We start from the raw sequence: 21718 nt of genomic DNA, 5'->3' as shown, positions 1-21718 counted from the left end.
ACTATCTTCCCTCCACTTTCTCACATAGTGTCTAATTTGATTTATCTTTTCCATAAGTTGCAGTTCAATCAGTATTCTAATAGAATATACAAAAGTTAGATAAATAAGTTAAGATCCAGTAAAGAATATTTGGATGGAGTTCAAAATTTCATTAAGTTGAGTTGTAGTTCAAAAATTTTTTAAATGTTTTTTCTTTAAAATAACTCTAACGATGCTTTAAAGCATCATTAAAAGAAGTATTGCCGACACGCTTAAGCGTCGGAACTTAGAGATGCTTATAAGTATCGGCAATAGCAAGCCAAAGTTCGATGCTTACATTGCTGATATTTTTGTGATGTTTTTAAAAAGCATCGGCAATAAATACCCAAGCCATTAACTCAACGGGATATTTGTTATCCAAGGATCCAACAGCATATTAATAGATTGTCCATATCCTACTTAGCACAGAAATTAGTGCGATATCTGTTTACGCTAGGGACAAATTTTATGCCAGATAGGAAGACAATTTGGAGGCTTCCTATAAGAGATCCAAGAACCAGAACTGATACTTACAAGAGACCAACTGAGCCTATAGTGCAGTGGGATTAAGAACCAAATTGGCTGCCAATTTGGCTAACAAGGCCTGCTGTGTGTGGGAAATAGATTGAATGTCTAAACCACCTGTTGAGGTCAAGGTGAGGTCGGCCTCTAGCCTGCACGTCCAGCGCTACGGAAAATCTGCTGCCTTTCGACCTCGTTCCCACTGATCTCAGACAACGGAAGCGATTGCTTCTCCTCAGAGGTATTGTCCGCTTTGGAGCAGGTCGAAGCCTTTCTCACGGTTTTGCCCTTTAAAAGACGCCTCTGAAGAGAAAGGGATTGCCCTCCTCCATTTAAGGAACAGACCTCTCCGCTATCTAGTTGATGTGGGACTAAGTCCGAGATCCTTTATTCCGACAACATAGCCCTCCAGCAGAGGGGTTTATGCCGGGATCAAGGGCTCTCAACGAAAACACCATTGTTGAGGTCAAGGTGAGGTCGGCCTCTGGCCCGCGCGTCCAGCGCTACAGGGGGATCTGCCGCCTTCCGACCTCATTTCCACCGGTTTCAGACAGCGAAGGTGACTGCTTCTCCTCAGGTCGAAGCCTTCCTCACAGTTTTGCCCTTTAAAAGGTGCCTCTGAAGAGAAAGGGGTTGCTCTCCTCCATTTAAGAAGCAGATCTCTCCACTATCTAGTCGATGTGGGACTAAGTCTGAAATTCTTTATTCCCATAATTTTACCTACTGATATGGATGAACAAATGGTCTGCCAAGATAAGAGGAGTGCCCCCCGTTGATCAGAAGAGTGACCCCATAAGAAAGCCTCGGATTCATGCTCAATGGCATTAAGCATAGTTTGTGGAATAGGAGGACAAGACATGGTATAAACAGGAATAGAGGAAAGTACGGATTGAAGGAGGGTTGCCCTCCCTGTAGCTTTTTACCTATCTTTGAAACTCCCAAATATTTCCGTACTCTCCACTTTGCTGACATAGAATGTACGTATTGCCAATAAGCTCCTTGAGATCAGCCTGTGTAGAAGGACTAAAAATAATGTATGATTTTGAGAGATACACAACCTGCCCTGAGTAATGGCAATAGGCATCTAGGAGTAGTTTGAGATAGAGTGCATTTCGAACTGAAGCGCTTGTAACAAGCACACGGTCATCAGCAAACAACATATGAGAAAATGATGGGTGGCATTTTTTTACGGCTTACCACTCAGAAAATTTTATTTGAAATACTCACACTACAGTATCATCTTCTATATATATATTTTTTCTAACTTTACAGGCTGCACCCATACTCATTGTATGTGATAAAAAAAAAAAAAACAGCTTATAGTCTTCGGGATTGAGGCCACATAGGTTTTCTTTCAGGATGGATGCATAGTGGCAGTTCTAAAGAAATATCGGATAGATTGAATTACCTCCTTTCTAATAATATGCCAAAAGTCCAGGAAGAACAATGTTTGAAATCCATCGGGCCCGGAGCCTTATCGGGATGCATACATTGCAAAGCATGTACAGTGTCATCCTCTATAACAGGGGAAATTGGCATTTTTTTTTTGTTCTACTGTCGCAGTGGACTATATCTGTGGTAACCAAATATCACTCATCGGATTCTTGAACTCCCATCTATGACAAAAATGATCTAAAAGTAATGCCCGCATCTCTTCCTCCCCTGGCTCTGTTGTTGCTCAGTGATCTAAATCTCCATCAGAGAAGTGACAGGAAGGTCCATTCCTTCAGTAGCAGATAAAGAGGCAAACCTAGACCTTGTTTCAATTGAGCCATGATCCTCCAACCTAGCCTCCCTTAGATGTTGGAGATTTATTGGAGATTGGCCCTTTAGGTTATAGCCAAGAAGAGTCAATAGGTGCTGCTCCCCTAAGCGGCGTCGAGGAACGCCGACCTTCATATCCTATCTCCACTGCCACTGGGACCGCGCTGCTGGGATCCATGGCTCATAAAATGTTTTCATAGAGATCAAATAAGCCATCAAAAAAGATTATTGCTTTTGGCCATTATAATAGAAGATATGATCATTATTTGCCGAGTTAATATAAGAATATTGACTAATGCTACCTTTTACAATTAAAATGACATGAAATAGAGGCATAATGATGTTGTTATTAAAAAAAAGAGTCAGTATTTATAGATTATGAAGTTGTTTTCTTTATGCTTTCTTAAAATAATCTATATAATACATGTCATTATAAGAGCCCTTTTTACATTTAATCATGACCAAAGTCCCTCCAAATAGACTAGCGGAGGCATCTATTATCGCTAAAGACATTCTCTAATCTTCAAATTGTCATGCCCCCGCCTGCGCAGAGCACGTGAGGCACCCAGTGCCCACGTGGGGGCCACATGAGGGGGGAATACGGGGCTCCCTTGCCAGATATGGTCCGGTTTCGGAGCTTCACGCAACCGTCCTTCATCCCTCCCCGGTTTTGTTTTCTACCCAAAAAGCGTATGCAGGATTTGGAGACACCCGCCTCATATGCTCAGGCTCTGGAACGAGTCTTTCCGATGTGGGACTATTGGGCCTCACACCCTTTCCACTATCGGACAAGAGCCGTGCTCGGCTCTGATACCAAATGTCATGCTCCCGCCTCCGCGGGGCACGTGAGGCACCCAGTGCCCACTAGGGGCCACATGAGGAGGGATCGTGGGGCTCCCCTGCCCGGATATTGTCCGGTTTCGGGGCTTCACGCAAGCGTCCTTCACCCCTCTCCGGTTTTGTTTTCTTTTCAAAAAGCATCTGCAGGATTAGGAGACATCCGCCTCATATGCCCAGGCTCTAGAACGAGTCTTTCCGATGTGGGACTATTGGGCCTCACACCCTTTCCACCATCGGACAAGAGCCGTCCTCGGCTCTGATACCAAATGTCACGCCCTTGCCTACATCGGAAAGACTTGTTCCAGAGCCTGGGCATATGAGGCAGGCGTCTCCTAATCCTGCAGATGTTTTTTGGGAGAAAAACAAATCTGGAGAGGGGTGAAGGACGCTTGCATGAAGCCCCGGAACCGGATAATATCTAGCAGGAGAGCTCCACGGTCCCTCCTCATGTGGCCCCCACGTGGGCACTGGGTGCCTCACGTGCTCTGCGCAGGCGGGGGACGTGACATTTGGTATCAGAGCTGAGCACGATTCTTGTCTGATAGTGGGAAGGGTATGAGGCCCAATAGTCCCACATCGGAAAGACTCATTCCAGAGCCTGGGCATATAAGGCAGATGTCTCCAAATCCTGCAGACGCTTTTTGGAAGGAAAACAAAACTGGAGAGGGGTGAAGGACGCTTGCGTGAAGCCCCGGAACCGGATAATATCTGGCAGGAAAGCCCCGTGGTCCCTTCTCATGTGGCCCCCACGTGGGCACTGGGTGTCTCACGTGCTCCGCAGAAGCGGGGGCGTGACATTTGGTATTATGGTGGGAAGGGTGTGAGGCCCAATAGTCCCACATCGCAAAGACTCGTTCCAGAGCCTGGGCATATGAGGCGGGTGTTTTCTAATCCTGCAGACGTATTTTGGGAGGAAAACAAAACTGGGGAGGGGTGAAGGACGCTTGCGTGAAGCCCCGGAATCGGACAATATCTGGCAGGGGAGCCCCGTGGTCCCTCCTCATGTGGCCCCCACGTGGGCACTGGGTGCCTCACGTGCTCCGCGCAGGCGGGGGCATGACACAAATAATATTGTTTTAAAAAATATTTTATTTCCCTCCATTTCAGAGTCGTCGTTTGATGCTATAATTTGTCAACAAAATAAATTTTTCGTAAGAAAATGCAATAACATGTTGTTGATCCTTGTAGTTATTAAGCGACCTCGTATGGCAACCTATGTTATATAAGTTGCATTTTAGCTACCTCGTATCAGCAAATAAGTTCTTGGGCTTTACCATTTGATTCCTAAGTGATTGCTAAGATGGTGCCTTTCATGCCATAATGAGTGGAGCATACATGCCTCAACCATTGAGTAAATATGACTCAACTAATTTGGCCTGAAATTGTCTTCTTTTATATATGTCAATTATGGATCAACACATGAGCTCAAAAATTGCAACCAATCAACGATGGGACAACTAAATCATGCAACATTACCTTCAATATCTTTCCAAAAAATAATTTGTTTTGCAACATTAGAAGGCAATAGCACTCAAAGAAGTTTGATTTCATATATCAGAACTATGTTCTACTGCATTATTATCAAAAGAAAAAAGAAGGAAAAGTAGAAATAAAACATGTTCCATCATTTAGGTGACATTAGTATGTGCGTTGCATATTAGGAGCTGCCTCGTGAATAAAGCTCAAATGGATCATATAATATGTATCCATTTTTAATCAACCAATATAGATTTAAATATAGATATTAATTGATATATTATTTTAAGAATTTTCTCCTGTCTAATAAAAATACTTTACCCTACAATCTCTCCTAATGACAATCACATGTTTCATATGAGGGGCAAAAAAGTAATTTAGCCACATTTACTCCTTTACCTCTTTTTATTCTATTATTTTATTAAAACTACCCATTAATCATTGAACTCGTTTATTTCTTGAATTGTGAAATTACCATCACAAATGATTATTGAATTTTGATAAGAGAGTTAAAAACTCTAGCCTTTTAAAGTAGAATAAAGTGCCGGTATAGTCTAGTGAAATGGGGGTAAAAGAAGCGATGGAGCGAGGATAAGATATTATATGTAAAAGAGTAGGAACCTCATTTTAAATGAATATGGACATAAACTATACCTTTATATCGGTACAAAGTAGGTACTGATAATAAAATATTAATGCAGATATAAATTGGATTGTTAAACTTTTATGAACCGCCAAATCAATGAAATTATTTATATAAAAGATGAATTAAGTGAGATATTTTATCATGTCATCTGTTTTAACGTTGAAGTGCATTAGAGCTATAATAAAACTAAATCAGATTGCAAAAAAGAATGAGATATGAGGATACCAATCGGATAATTATCCATCGATATCCATATTTGTTTTTTCTTTGATGAATATCGATGAGGATATGAATGTTGATCGAATGCTAAATTTGTATCCAAATTCGGATAGATTTGAATGCAAAAACAAATCTGAACTGATATTAGGCAGTCCATTTGCACCCTTATAAAATACCATGTTTCACAGATTTTTGATAACATGATCTCTTGTACAATACGTGAAAGAACATGAATATGGCAAGATTATCGATAACAAGTGTACATTCTTCATATTACATTGTAGATAGGTAAACAAGAACATAACAATGAAGGTAGGTAATTGTAAAGCATACATGAAACATCAAAGAAGAGACCATCCTTTAATTCACCAAAATCAAATAAAATTTTGGTCACAATTCATCTGAGAGCATGAAAAAGAAATATGATTTCATAAATTTTACAAGGAAGGGGCACTTTGGAGGATATCATATGCAGTCACTTCTAGAGGAAGTCCTCTTAAGTCTCAACCTTCTGGTGACCTGATATATTTTGAGCGAACTATAAGAACTCAAGATGGCTCACCAAAGTGCATCAATTCCATTCCCTTGCTTGCCTCCATGCGATGTGACATGTGAACTCAATGTGGTGCCAAATTGAGGCCTGCAAGTAAAGTTGAATGTTGACATCGCTTCATTTGCTGTGGCGTAGTAGTACGTACCAATTGTTCGATATGAGGACCAGCTCATAATTTTTTTTAATGATTATTATATTTATTTTATTTGTTTCATTTTTTTTTGTTGAAGAAGGCAAACTCTTGGTTATTGAACTTTAAAAACTCAAATAAGATATCATACCTTCTAGTTTAGGAAGTAAAAGCAATTTAATTAAATCATGGCTACTGAGACTGGTACAACATTTAATACGGTGAGTATATGGTACAATATAGTTAGGGATATTGGTTTTCGATGCAGTTAATGGCTTGATTGAGCTTGCTTATGGTTGATGCATTTTGTGGTCTAATTGTGCTTACTACTACAAATTTTTGGCTACGCCAATATTACACTAGAAGGTATAGTAGCCACGCAAGAAGAGCTTAATTATTTAAAATATAAAAAAATAAAAATAATAAGAGAGGTGTCTTATGGAAAGAAAACAACAAAAGTGGAGCACATACTATAAAGATAGCCTAGTTTTACAAATTTCTTATCTCGGCAGCCATCAAAATAATCAAGAAATTAGAAAGGCTTAAGCTGTCATTTAGTTAGAGAATAATCTTGTTATGCCTTCAACTGCTAAATTTGTCGAAGTGGTGTCGAAGATAACATGGTCCTTAGTTTATCTAATCTCTTTTTTGTTATTTGTCCACTAAAAAGCATCTTGTGCTTCATTGTTATATTTAATCTATAACACATTTGAATAAATGCTTTCGAAGATAAAGTTTTTAGATAATAGAAAGCACTGGAGTCATCAATTGCAGGAAGGGGAGGACCCTGAAAAGTAGCATAAAAATTGCTAACTCATGCCAGGAAAGCTATACAAAAGTGTTTTCTTTCTTCCTTTCTATCCTGTATCATCTTACCACATCACTAATAATGGCCTCATACTTACCCTAGGATGCTCCTACCCTTATGTCAAACTTTGCTGTTGTACAATATATTGGTGATGCAACAAGGTCTGCAAATGTACATATTTATATGGTTACTAAAGAAAAGAATGCAATTCTTTTCCGAGGGAAAAATATCTCTATTATTGAGTGGAGCTATCAGCTAAGAGGCTATCATAACTTTACATGTAAATAATTTGCCCAAAACCAGTTTTATTTGAGATTTTTGCAGAAATGATGATGTTTAAGTACATTGTTAGTAGTGATTACAGGAAGCATGTTGAACATTATTGACTGTTGCACACCACAAGTTGTTGTGCTTTGAAAAGTTCATCCATACTTGCGATTCGATAACAAAATAATTATGATGCTTAACATGGTTCAACAAACCTTGCCAAATATTTGACTAGAAGAGAAAATCCTTCATGCCAAGATGTTACTCTATTCTGCAAGACAACCTTGATTTACCTGATAGCAAAAATACAAAAAAGTGTAGATGACCTTAAGATGTGCTCGAAGTGAATAATTGATCCTAGATGACTTGATAATATTATAAGAGTTAGGATATGAGTTAGCAAACTCAGAAACATCACAAAGTATGTGTACTGTTGCCCAGAGATGGTCACCCAAGAGGGGGGTGAATTGGGTGTTTTTAAAAACTTTTTGACTATTTAAAAGTAAAACACACAATATAAGAGCTAAAGCAAGAATAAAGCTATGAAGACAACCAATCGCAAACACAGGCTTTTATAGTGGTTCGGAGCCTCCACTGCTCCTACATCCACTCTCCAAAGCACCTTTGGGAATTTCCACTATAATCCACGATTACAGTACGGTAGTTTTGCGAGTTCACTACCCAACTCGTTGTTTTACACCGGGCTCACAACAAATCCTAAAACCCCCAATTTAACCTAGGCTTGGGACGCCTTTCCCTTGTTCCAAGTCCCTTGACTGGAACAAGCACAATGTTAAAAGAGTTTTACAAACAATTGGAAAGCTCTAAATAAGCAAATATGACAATGATAAACAATAGAACCCGGAAGAATCCTTTTGCCGTTGGAAGCGTGGGAAATGGTGATTCCTTCCGAATGTGGATCGCCGTAGGTTTTGAGTGTGAGCTTTGAATGCCAGCGAGCGGAAGAGAGTAGTTGAGCTTAGAATCCCTTGGGAAGCTTGGAAAAGCACTTGATTTTCTTCACTTGAATGCACTAATTCCCTTGAACCTCTTTTTCTTTCTTCTCTCTTGAATGATTTTGCTTTGGGTTGGTGGGAAGTTTGTTTAGAAGCACTTAAGAGGTCTTTTATAGCCCAAAAAGCAAATATAGCCGTTAGAAATAAAGTGAAGGAGATTTGAAATTCAAACCAAACCTGAAAATTGTCAGTCGCGTCCCAGGCGTTCCGGGGACGTCTCCGCTTCAACGAGAGACATCTCGGCTACAAGATTTTACTTTTTACGTTGTCTGGGGACGACTCGGCTCTTTACGGGACGACTCTGGAATTGTACCGTTTGAATCCTTGCCTTTCTGATTTGCTGAGAGGGTCGTCTCTGCACTTTACGGGGATGTCTCGGCTTGTTTGCACTTTTTGAATGGGAACGACTCCGCTCCCTCGGGGACGACTCCGCTTCTTTATCTCAGAAAAACATGTCTTCTGGAATTCCCTGAGAGAGTCGACTCCGCTCTTTCAGGGGACGTCTCCGCTGCCTTATCACCGAAAAAATCATTCTCTGGAAAACCTGAGAGAGCCGTCTCCGCTATCTAGGGGACGACTCCGGAGATCTGCTTTTTACTTGCGGGGACGACTCCCGCGTATGGTGGGGACGTCTCGCGCATGTCTCTTGAAAACTGCCTTTCTGCCGCCACTGAGAGAGTCGACTCCGCTACTGAGAGAGTCGACTCCGCTATCTCGGGGACGACTCGGCAGGTGCGGGGACGTCTCCAGACGTGCCAGTTCTTCCTGTTTGTGCCAGAGACGTCTCTGAGACTATCAGGAGACGTCTCGGCTGTCCCTGAACTTTTTCTTTCATCTCAAAAAATTCTTCAATAAATTCATAAAAATTATGAAAACTTGCCTAGACATTTCTTAACACTATTCTTAATAAAACACATGAATTTCTCAATTAAATTATTAAGATAAATGGAATTATACTCTAGTGTTTTGTATTCATCAAAATCCATTAGGGGGTCAACAATCTCCCCCTTTTTGATGATGACAAAACACTGAGTATATGCAAAATTCGAAATTTAAACATATACACAGTATTTGCTCAGATGTACAGGTATAATGTTTTGATTAGAACTAGATACAATGTGAAATAAAATATTGATGCTAAAGATAATTGAAAGCTAAGTTCTTTTTGACTCCCCCTTTCTTTTCCAGAAGGGCAATTATCTTAAAGCAATACTTCTTCAATTTTATCTCTTCTAATTCAACTTTTAAGCATGAATTTTGTATTTTGCATTCCAATGTATCCATATTGGTTCTACTCCCCTTATCCATATTGGTTCTATGGTTCTACTCCCCCTTTTTGTCATCAACAATGAAGGGACAAATTATCTGTAGGTGCTTAAAGCATACTTCCTAGTAAGATTCAGCATATTTCCATGACCACTTAAGAATATTCAAGTTGTGCTCCCCTGTCCAAGTCATTTCTATTAATGAATTCAGTCATTCATATCACTCCCCTTTGTTTTGGAATTCATTTCAGACTCATCTTTTGTTTAGTATAGTTATCACAAGATGTCTCCCTCTGTTTTATATGCATTGTTTCTTTGTATCAAATTTGAACACTCAAGGTATGTGATAAGATTTTTATGGCACATCACAAATCACATACACAATCACATACACAGAGTTAGAAATGTACACAGGGTTTCAAAAGAAATGTATGTCATTCATATGTCATTGTAAACCTTTGAAGTCAGTACATAGTCAAAAGAAGAAATCATTATAAGTATTGATTTCTAATACAAAAAGTGTTTCAAAATAGCCTAGGGTTTACAAAAAGAAGATCCCTAGATGTTTACAAAACGTCCCTTATCGGCGACGTTGCTCATAACCCTACAAGCTGCATCTATAAAAGCATTGATTGAATCCATTAGGGTCTTAAATTGATCTCCCTGTGACTTGTGGAAGGCTGCCACAAGTGCTTCAATTTTTCAGTTGCCATTTCAATCCTCCCTCTAAGTTGGGCAACTAAAGTGCCCACATTGCCTCCTGGGCTTGTCAACTCTTTGAGACTCTTGGAAATGGTCTTCAAGCTGTCCTTGAGCTCAATTGACCTGCAGGTTTGGGTGGCACCCACACCAATCATTTCTTGCGTTGTAGCTTCAATTTGAGCTCTAACTTCCTTCAGCTCTTGTAGAAGCCTTTCATGTGAAGCTCTGATGGGGGCTAACTCAGTGGAGATCATGGATCTCATCTCCTCCCTCATCTGCTGGCAAATGACAGATGCTAAGGTGCGCATCTGATCCTCTGATAGGAAGGAAGGCCCACTGACTGGAGGAGGTGGTGGCATGGATGTGGAAGGTCCAGCTGAGCTGGAGGGTATATCAGGGATATCCATGTGGCTAGGTGGAGGAGAGTGATGGTCAGACTCGTGATGTGGGATCTCAGGCTCTAGGGTTTGTGCTTTTCTTTTTGGAACCTTGACCCAAGATCCATCTATCTTATGAAACTCCATTCTTCTCATTGTGCCCTCATTATAGTAGTCGGTGTTTCTCAAGGGCTTTGCAGGTTCATTTTCGGGAATGTGAACCTTAAAGTGTTTGAAAACTAAGGTAAAGATCATGCCATAGGGTAAACTAAACCTAGAATACCTATGACATAGGGCAATGTAGTTTAGCATGAGTCTAGGGAGGTTTAGAGGAATCCCTAGTAGGATATGGTGCATTATAACTAAATCTCGCTCCGAAACAAAATCGAAGCGACCGGTTTTGGGAAACAAGACCCGGTGACAATACTTAAAAGTAATCTCATTTCGGCGTTTAGGTCTTGGGAGTTGACAACATCAAGAGGGCCGCAGTCCTCTCGTCCTAAAAGTAAATTTAGGGCTGACTCCCTTTGGGGATGTGAGGTTGGAGCCTCACCGTCCTTAGGGATTTGCAAGACAGTAGATAGGACATCTTCATTGACTTCTACTAATGTCCCCCGGACATATGCAGTGTACCCTAGGTCCCCTAAGGCCATATTGCTAAAAAGTTCTCTAACTAGGCCGGGGTAGGTCGAGGTATTAAGGGTACAAAGGTGCTCCCACCCTTGGGCTCGGAGTCTCTCTCCAATAGAGAACCCCTCATTATCTAAAAATGAAAAATCTATATACCTACCGGTCGTGACTGTGCGATTTGCACAGGAGATGGTTGTGGTTGGCGGAGCAACCGGAGGAGACGGCGCGGAAGGTTCTTCCCTCCGTTCCTCCACCGTCGGCCGCTGCCCTAGGTCGCCTTCCATGGGTCGTCCTAGCTCTTTGGGTGCCATTGAGTGGAAATCCTAAGGAAATGTGGAGAAGGAGGCTAGGGTTTGTGATGGAGAATAAGCGGAGGCTAGGGTTTTTGGTTTTGGTCGGGAATGAGAGAAGATAGCTCGGGTCGGCTCGAGCTGTTTCACTTATTTTAAAAACCCTAGTTCGGTCCCCGAGACGTCTCCGCGACTAAGGCGAGACGTCTCGCCTGGGGGGACGTCTCTGCGATTTGCCAGAGACGTCTCCGGCACTGAAAAATTTCAGACTGAACTCTATCTTTTCCCAATTTTTGTTTAATCACCCCTAATCAACATGATCTCTTTTGATAAACTCAGAGTGAATTTATTTGTGATCCTCCCCCTTAATAATACATCCTATAATAATTTGATAATGATTTTTGAATTATTAATATTGAAATGAGAAATGTTTGACCAAATTTCGAATACCTATGAAATAGGCTCTGAAAATATCTCCATGAAGAGTCCAAGGGAGGGTAACCATCCTCCGGAAAGTCAAACAGTTCGTCATTTAGCTTAGATGAATTCATGTTTTCACTTATGTTTACTTTGAGGTGGATTACTAGTTTGAGTAGCAAAGCAATGCAATACAAGTTCAATTCATTTACTAGGATCATACAAGCTCAAAGCATTCCTTAAGAAGTTGAATCTATCTTTACAAAGGGGCTTTATAAAGATATCGGCCAATTGATTTTCAGTGCATACATATTCAATCATCACATCATTTTTCAGCACATGATCCCTAATAAAATGATGCCTAATCTCTATATGCTTTGACTTAGAGTGTTGAACAGGATTTTTTTGTTAATTAATTGCACTTGTATTATCACACTTAATTGGTATATTATCCATTTTGATACCGAAGTCTTCAAGTTGTTGCTTAATCCAAAGAACTTGGGCACAACAGCTTCCAGCTGCTATGTACTCAGCCTCAGCTGTGGATAAGGCAACTGAATTTTGTTTCTTGCTAAACCAAGAAACCAAATTAGCACCCAAGAATTGACATGTGCCACTTGTGCTTTTTCTGTCGAGTTTGCACCCGGCAAAATCAGCATCGGAATAAGCAATTAAATTTATGTCAGATTGTTTAGAATACCATAAGCCTACATTAGATGTCCCTACTAGATATCTAAAAATTCTCTTAACAGCTTGCAAGTGTGATTCCTTAGGACATGCTTGGTATCTAGCACACATACAAACACTGAATAATATATCTGGTCTACTAGCAGTAAGGTAAAGTAAAGAGCCTATCATACCTCTGTACAATTTGCAGTCTATACTTTTACCTTTTTCATCTTTGTCAAGCTTGCAACTTGAGCCCATGGGTGTGCTGATTTCCTTTGCATCCTTCATCTTGAATTTTTCCAACATTTTCTTGATGTATTTGGATTGACTGATGAAGATGCCTTCCTCTGATTGTTTTATTTGTAGCCCAAGAAGAAGTTGAGCTCACCCATCATGCTCATTTCAAATTCTCCCTGCATAAGCTTGGCAAACTCTTGACAAAGATTATCATTAGTAGCACCAAAAATTATATCATCCACATAAATTGCACAAGCAATAAGTCATTTCCTTTTCTTTTGATAAAGAGGGTTTTGGTCTACATTTCCTCTCTTAAATTTATTTTCAATTAGAAATTACTTAACCTTTCATACCATGCCCTAGGAGCTTGCTTAAGTCCATACAATGCTTTATGCAATTTATACACATAATCTGGATGTAAGTGATTTTCAAAACCTGAAGGTTGTCCTACATAAACTTCCTCCATTATATAACCATTTAGAAATGCACTTTTTACATCCATTTGATAAAGTTTAAAATCCATGAAGCATGCATATGCCAAAAGTAATCTAATAGCTTCTAATCTAGCAACAGGAGCAAAAGTTTCATCAAAATCTATTCCTTCCTCCTGATTATATCCTTTGGCCACTAGCCTAGCTTTGTTTCTTATTACTATCCCATCTTCATCTAGTTTATTTCTATATACCCATTTGGTGCCTATAATTGAAACATTAGGGGGTCTTTTCATTAGAGTCCAAACTTTATTTCTTTCAAATTGATTTAATTCCTCTTGCATAGCATTCATCCAATTGTCATCTTTTTCAGCTTCTTCTAGTGATTTAGGCTCTATTTGAGAAACGAAAGCAAGATAATTACTAGTATTTCTTAGAGAGGATCTAGTTCTTATACCTTGTGAAGGATCACCAAGGATTAGATCCTTTGGATGACCATGTGCATACCTCCATTCCTTAGGAAGATCTTGATTTCTTGATGGAGGTTGATCTTCTTCACCTTGCTGATTTGTATCTTCTTTGATCTCATCTCATGTTGTTTGTCTTGAATGGAGAATTCCTTCATTCGGTCTTCAAGTATACCTGCATCACCATCTTCTTCTTTTCTAGAAGAATCCCCATTAGCTTCATCAAAAACAACATGAATGGATTCTTCACAACGAGAGTTCTCTTGTTGAAGACCCTGTATGCTCTACTAGATGAGGAATAACCTAAGAAGATCCCCTCATCTGATTTAGCACTAAATTTGCTTAGATTGTCCTTTTCATTATTTAAAATAAAGCATCGACAACCGAAAACATGAAAATAGCTTATATTTGGTTTCTTACTTTTATTAGCTCATAAGGTGTTTTCTTCAAGATGGATCTAACTAAAGCACGATTCAAAATATGACATGAAGTATTTATTGCTTCAGCCCAAAAATACTTTGGTAGATCCGATTCGCACAACATGGTATGAGCCATATCTGCTAGTGTGCGATTCTTCCTTTCTACCACCCCATTTTGTTGGGGTGTCCTAGGTGCCGAGAAGTTTGTGATTGATACCATTTTCTTCACAAATTTTTCAAAATACTGATTTTCAAACTCGGTACCATGATCACTCCTAATTGCTTTTAGTTTAAGATTGAGTTCATTCGAAACCCTATTATGAAACTTGATAAAAGCGGGAAAGGACTCATCTTTGTGTGCAAGAAATGAAACCCATGTAAAACGTGAAAAATCATCAACAATTACAAGACCAAATTTCTTACCCCCTAGACTAGCAGTTCTAGTGGGTCCAAACAAATCCATGTGAATTAGTTCTAAGGGTTTTGATGTTGAGACTATGTTCTTAGACTTGAAAGAACTTCTTGTTTGTTTCCCTAATTGACATGCAGCACAAATTTTATTCTTTTCAAAGTCTATTTTTGGTAGTCCTTTGACTAGATCCTTTGTAATTAATTTAGAGATTAAATCCATGCTAGCATGCCCTAACCTACGATGCCATAACCAACTAGTCTCATTGACTTTGGGATTCATGGCTACAAGACATTGGCCATCCTTCATGGTGAGATCATCAAGATCTACCATGTAAACATTTCCATGCCTATGTCCTGTGAGTATGATCTCATTGTCAATTGGACTACTAATTATGCATAGTGATGATTCAAATGACACTTTAAATCCCTTGTCACAAAATTGACTTATACTTAATAAATTATGTTTTAGTCCATTAACTAACAATACATTATCAATAAATGAGGAGGGTGATATGGAGATTTTACCAACACCAATGATTCGGCCTTTAGCATTGTCTCCAAATGTGACTACTCCTCCTTCTTTTGATTCCAAGGTGACGAAGAGACTCTTGTCACCGGTCATATGCCTTGAGCAACTATCAAGATACCACATTCTCTTTTTATTTCCGGCTGCAAGGCATACCTGCAAAATGATCATGTGAAGCTCTTAGGTACCCAAGTTTTCTTGGGTCCTTCGTGGTTAGTGTGGTTGGTTCCCTTAGGCACCCATACTTTAGTTATGTTTTTGCTTTCACAAATGTACTCTTGTTAGTTTGGATCTTTCTTTGAATACAAGAGTAGGCTTTATGTCCATTCTTTCCACAATGAAAGCATGTAGGTTTTTCAGTTTTTACATTTTTGTGCTTTTACAAAGAAATTCTTTAGATACTTTTGTTGTTTGTTAGTTTTATATCCTAATCCGGCTTTATTGAAAAACTCTTTGATTTGAAAGAATAAGATTTAATTTTTCAGAGCTTTGTGTAAATTTTTCAACAATTGGTTTGTACTTATGTACCTCATTCTTAAGATTCAAATTTTCTTTAACTAGTTCTTCCTTATCCTTTTTAAGAGATTCAACATTTTGTGCAAGTGAGGTATTATTATCGAGTAGGGATTTTATTTTAGATTTAATTCCTTAATTAGTGTTTTTGCCTTTTCATTTTCAATGCTAAGTTTTGAATTTTTGATTTCTAGGTCAATGTGTTAATATTTTTAATGCTCTCTTTTTCAATTAATAGGTTTTCAATATCTTCCTTCAGTTTTTGATTGGAGGCTTTTAATTCTTTATTCTTTGCTCCTAACATACTACAATCACCCATAAGTTCTTGAAAAGCTTCATACAATTCTTCTAAAGTAAAATTTATAGTTGGGTTTTGACATACCTCGTCGTCTTCGAACGCCATGAAGCATAAATTGGCGGTCTCTTCCTTCTCTTCCTCGGAGGATGATGTGTCACTATCATCCCATGTTGCCTTCAATGCCTTCTTCTTCTTCTTTCCAAAGTACTTCTTTTGTTGAGGGCATTCGGAACGAATGTGTCCCGGTCTCTTGCAATCATAGCATATGATTGGGTCTCTTTCTTTTTCTTTTTCTTTTTCCCAATCATTTCTCCCTCCAAACTTTTTCCTTGGGAAGGGTTTCTTTTTCCTCATGAATTTTTTAAACTTCCTAACTATCAAACCCAAGTCCTCGTCCTCACTTTCTTCCTCACTCTCACTACTTTCTTCTTCACACACACTCGAAGTAGCCTTGAGTGCAATTGTCTTCTTCTTTGGCAAATCATCTTCATGTTGCTTCATCGTGAGCTCATGCGTCATTAATGAGCCCAAAAGTTGTTCTAGCCCCAAGGTGTTGAGGTCTTTGGCTTCTACGATCGCCGTGACCTTTGCTTCCCATGCTTTTGGCAAAGACCTGAGAATTTTACTCACAAGTTCCGGGTTAGTATAAGATTTACCCAAACTTTTAGACCATTAATTATATCGGTAAAGCGTGTAAACATGCATGTGATGGTTTCATTGGGTTCCATCTTAAACAACTCATATTTGTGAACTAGAATGTTCACTTTGGACTCTTTGACTTGATTTGTACCCTCGTGGGTAACTTCAAGCCTATCCCATATTTCCTTAGCGGAACTACATGTGGAGACTCTATTAAACTCATTTACATCTAAAGAACAAAATAATGAGTTCATGGCTCTAGAATTGAGTTGAGCCATCCTATCATCATTCTCATCCCAATCCTCCTCAGGTTTGGGAACTCGAATGCCATTAACCATGTGTGATGGTTCTTGTGGTCCCTTGACTATAACCCTCCACAAGGCATAGTCTTGTGCTTGAATGAAGATTCTCATTCTAGTCTTCCAATAGGTATAATTTGTCCCATTGAAGAGTGGAGGTCTATTGGTTGCTTGCCCCTCGCAGGAACATTGTTAAAGGGTGTTGCCATCTAGATCTTTGGCTAAGACGGTTAGGTCTTTCAAGAAATACACAGAGCACCCGCTCTGATACCACTTGTTGCCCAGAGATGGTCACCCAAGAGGGGGGTGAATTGGGTGTTTTAAAAACTTTTTGACTATTTAAAAATAAAACACACAAATATAGCTAAAGCAAGAATAAAGCTATGAAGACAACAATCGCAAACACAGGCTTTTATAGTGGTTCGGAGCCTCCACTGCTCCTACATCCACTCCCCAAAGCACCTTTGGGAATTTCCACTATAATCCACGATTACAGTACGGTAGTTTTGCGAGTTCACTACCCAACTCGTTGTTTTACACCGGGCTAACAACAAACCCTAAAACCCCCAATTTACCTAGGCTTGGGACGCCTTTCCCTTGTTCCAAGTCCCTTGACTGGAACAAGCACATGAAAAGAGTTTTACAAACATTGGAAAGCTCTAAATAAGCAAATATGACAATGATAAACAATAGAACCCGGAAGAATCCTTTTGCCGTTGGAAGCGTGGGAAATGGTGATTCTTCCGATGTGGATCGCGTAGGTTTGAGTGTGAGCTTTGAATGCCGAGCGGAAGAGAGTAGTTGAGCTTGAAATCACTTGGGAAGCTTGAAAGCACTTGATTTCTTCACTTGAATGCACTAACTCCCTTGAACCTCTTTTTCTTTCTTCTCTCTTGAATGATTTTGCTTTGGGTTGGTGAAGAGTTGTTTAGAAGCACTTAAGAGGTCCCTTTTATAGCCCAAAAAGCAAATATAGCCGTTAGAGATAAAGTAAGGAGATTTGAAATTCAAACCAAACCTGAAAAGTTGTCAGTCGCGTCCCAGGCGTCCGGGACGTCTCCGCTTCAACGAGAGACGTCTCGGCTACAAGATTTTACTTTTTACGTTTGTCTGGGGACGACTCGGCTCTTTACGGGGACGACTCTGGAATTGTACCGTTTGAATCCTTGCCTTTCTGATTTGCTGAGAGGGTCGTCTCTGCACTTTACGGGGACGTCTCGGCTTGTTTGCACTTTTTGATGGGGACGACTCCGCTCCTCGGGGACGACTCCGCTTCTTTATCTCAGAAAAACATGTCTTCTGGAATTCCTGAGAGAGTCGACTCCGCTCTTTCAGGGGACGTCTCCGCTGCCTTATCACCGAAAAAATCATTCTCTGGAAAACCCTGAGAGAGCCGTCTCCGCTATCGGGGACGACTCGGAGTCTGCTTTTTACTTGCGGGGACGACTCCGCGTATGGTGGGGACGTCTCGCGCATATCTCTTGAAAACTGCCTTTCTGCCGCCACTGAGAGAGTCGACTCCGCTACTGAGAGAGTCGACTCCGCTATCGCGGGACGACTCGGCAGGTGCCGGGGACGTCTCCAGACGTGCCAGTTCTTCCTGTTTGTGCCAGAGACGTCTCTGAGACTATCAGGAGACGTCTCGGCTGTCCCTGAACTTTTTCTTTCATCTCAAAAATTCTTCAATAAATTCATAAAAATTATGGGAACTTGCCTAGACATTTCTTAACAATATTCTTAATAAAACACATGAATTTCTCAATTAAATTGTTAAGATAAATGGAATTATACTCTAGTGTTTTGTATTCATCAAAATCCATTAGGGGGTCAACATGTACTAATAAGGATAATATTTGACTTCACCAGGCATTTCATACTCAAAGACCTAAAGCCTATTGATGGCACTGACTAGATTGATAGGTGGATTATTAGCACTGCAATTACTGCTTCACCATCTATGATATATTTTGATTTTTTTTTTGTTTAAAATTTGGAACTAAAGTTTTCGATATATAGCACCATTTGTTGATTTTTTTTTTGCGCAGGTGTTGTTGATCAAGGGAAGCTCTATTATCATGTGCCTCTAATCAAATCCTAGTTAAAAGAAAATGCATGAGGGAATATTACTACCAGGTGAAAAGGCCATTTGCATGCAACAAAATTATTTAAGCTATATGTTAAAGTGTGATTAGCTTACTTCATAGGAATTGGTGGAATAAATAGGGATGGTTGACATGATAATGTGCCAAGCTATCAATATATGGACCTGTGGAGCTTTTCGTGTGCGCTAACAAGCACTGCTAAGCATTCACAAAAGAACTACACTCAATGCATGAACAAAATTATACAAAGAATTTTTCTAAACAAGGGAGAACCAATTAATTATGTGTGGGCCTCATGGATTTATATGCATCTAATATGCCTCATGAAGATGGCAGATACTTATCCTTAAGACTAGACTAAACTATATAATGGTGAATACTTTAAAAAATATGAGATCACACATAATTTGTTTTCTAGATAAAGAGACAGTGATATAGTTTAATTTTGGTCCACCCAGTATTTATTTGATCTTATCAAGAGATGTTACAGCCACCAATATTTAATATTGTTATTATATATTGTTTCTAGATGAGGAATTTATGTTATCCAAATGAATGCTAAAGTCATCATACAAAGACTCTTTGAGAGCTCCTTTTTTCAATTAAAAAAAGAGAAAATATACCATTGTTGCTTGAGCTTCTATATTCTTTGTCTCGTAGGTTTTAGTGTCTTTGTTGTTTTCATGGTGCTGTTCGGATGAAATTCATTTAAATTTTGTTTCAATTTACCTAATTATGCTACTACCGATTAAAAATATAATAGCAATGTAACTCACTAGCTGGTAGCCTTAATCTTGAGTAGCTCATCCAAAGACTAAACTAATCCCTTGATTTGATGAATAGTACTTTCTAATTACCCATTTTATGTTTAGTTTTATTTTTATGTACAACTAGACATGTTGTAGACTCATGTAAAAAAGTCTTTGAAAGTCGAAACTGAGGATATAGATAAAAATATAATCAAATTTCTATTAGAAAAAAGTAAGAGGTAACCAAGACTAAACATAAAATGGAAGTCAATCCAGAAGGCAATCTCAATTTCTTTATTTTAATTTTACATAAAATAGTTACAACACTATAGATAGACATATGGCCCTACCCACCACATAATGTCAAATGAAAGACCATCTCTCCAACTTTAAAGGGTTCATTTTTGGTCGAAGATAAAAAGTGCTATTACTTTTGACTATTGATGGAGGTTGGTACGTGTCTTTATTATAAGTGCATGGTTCCTAAAATTAACCAATCAAAAATAAAGTTTCATAAGTATAATGCTTTCAAAAAATCTAATTCTAGTTACCTTGCTCTTCTTTGGGCTATTTGTCCTTGTTAGACCCATTTCTTCCTCGTACTCCCCCTCTTTGAAGATCGTGATATGAGGGGATTGGGAATCCAAAATGTATTATTTTATGGAAACCAATTAAGCTAAATAAGACATGATTTAGAATAAGCTACCAATTAATCATATATTAGTCACTTGAACCACATATATAACCAAGCCCCTACATGTGACCAAGGCCTCTGTTGATTCCATCACTAGTTCTATGCATTCTTAAACAATGGGCATTTCCTTCTCATGCAAATTAAAATTTTTATGCAAGTTAAGATCTGCCACTTGCATTGCCCTATTGAGGTCAACATTTGTGTGAGTTGTGATATACTTACACAATTTGCATGCACAAAATAGTATCCTATAATGTGCAAACACGACATTAGAAAATGCGGCACCCTTATATCAATGAGGCAATTGCATGGTGCATGATCATGAAAATTTTTTTTATTTATGTACATGTGCAAATGTTTAATACGACATTATCCACTTGTCATTCAAGAGGAATATTGTTCTTTTATGCCATTAGTAGGTAGATTGGATGCGTAAGGGTGGCGATAGAGGTAAATTAGGTTACGATGATGAAATTTCTTTTAGTTGACCATTTTGAAGTTTGTATTGTCCCTTGGAATAATTCTAGTTAAATCACGCCCCATTCAAATTGGGTCTTTTTATGTTGTTACTTATAATCAGCCATATTAGAGTTTGTTTTCCAACCAAATTCTAACTTCATCTATATCTGCCATAATTTCTGCCTAACTAGGACTTGGTCAATAAAAACAAATTTTATATGCGCAGCTTAGTCAATTCCATCTAACCATATGCAAGTTTGATAACTGATGTCAAACCTTCATTTTTAGCCTAAAGCAATCATAAGTTAGGTAAAGCATATAATTTCAACTACTCTCTTGATCGTGCCTACTTTGTTGTCCAAACATTCCTTGATACGTCAATTTATGACAACATGTATCTTGTTCAGTAGAAATAGTAATCGCTTCTTGACAATCAAAGAACATTTTTGGAATTTTATATACTTTATGTGATTTATATGTAATCTAATGCTCAAGACATAGATTTCAACCATGGGCAAACTATTTGGAAAATATCAATCCTTCCATCTAATTGCTCGGATCAATCGACACATGTCTTGACACGTTGATCGTTCTTATATTTCTTTAATCTTTTGGTTATAACAAATCCAAATGGCTGACCTTTGTATGCTCCACCCTATGTAATAAGTGTGAGGACTCGTGCGGGCGTATGTTTAGTCTTATATTGATTATTCGCTAGATAGATCTTCGGCACTTATATAGGATCAAGAAATTCAATAATACCTTCCAACTAGCCTTTTGGGTGAGGTCCTAGATTGTGACAATTGTATTAGAGCGGATCTGGTCCATAATCTATGTAGACTAGAGAACACTGCAGCAAGAATCC

The sequence above is a fragment of the Phoenix dactylifera genome, chromosome 10, assembly GCF_009389715.1.
Source record: "Phoenix dactylifera cultivar Barhee BC4 chromosome 10, palm_55x_up_171113_PBpolish2nd_filt_p, whole genome shotgun sequence".
NCBI lineage: Eukaryota > Viridiplantae > Streptophyta > Magnoliopsida > Arecales > Arecaceae > Phoenix > Phoenix dactylifera.
This window is presented reverse-complemented; position numbering follows the sequence as displayed.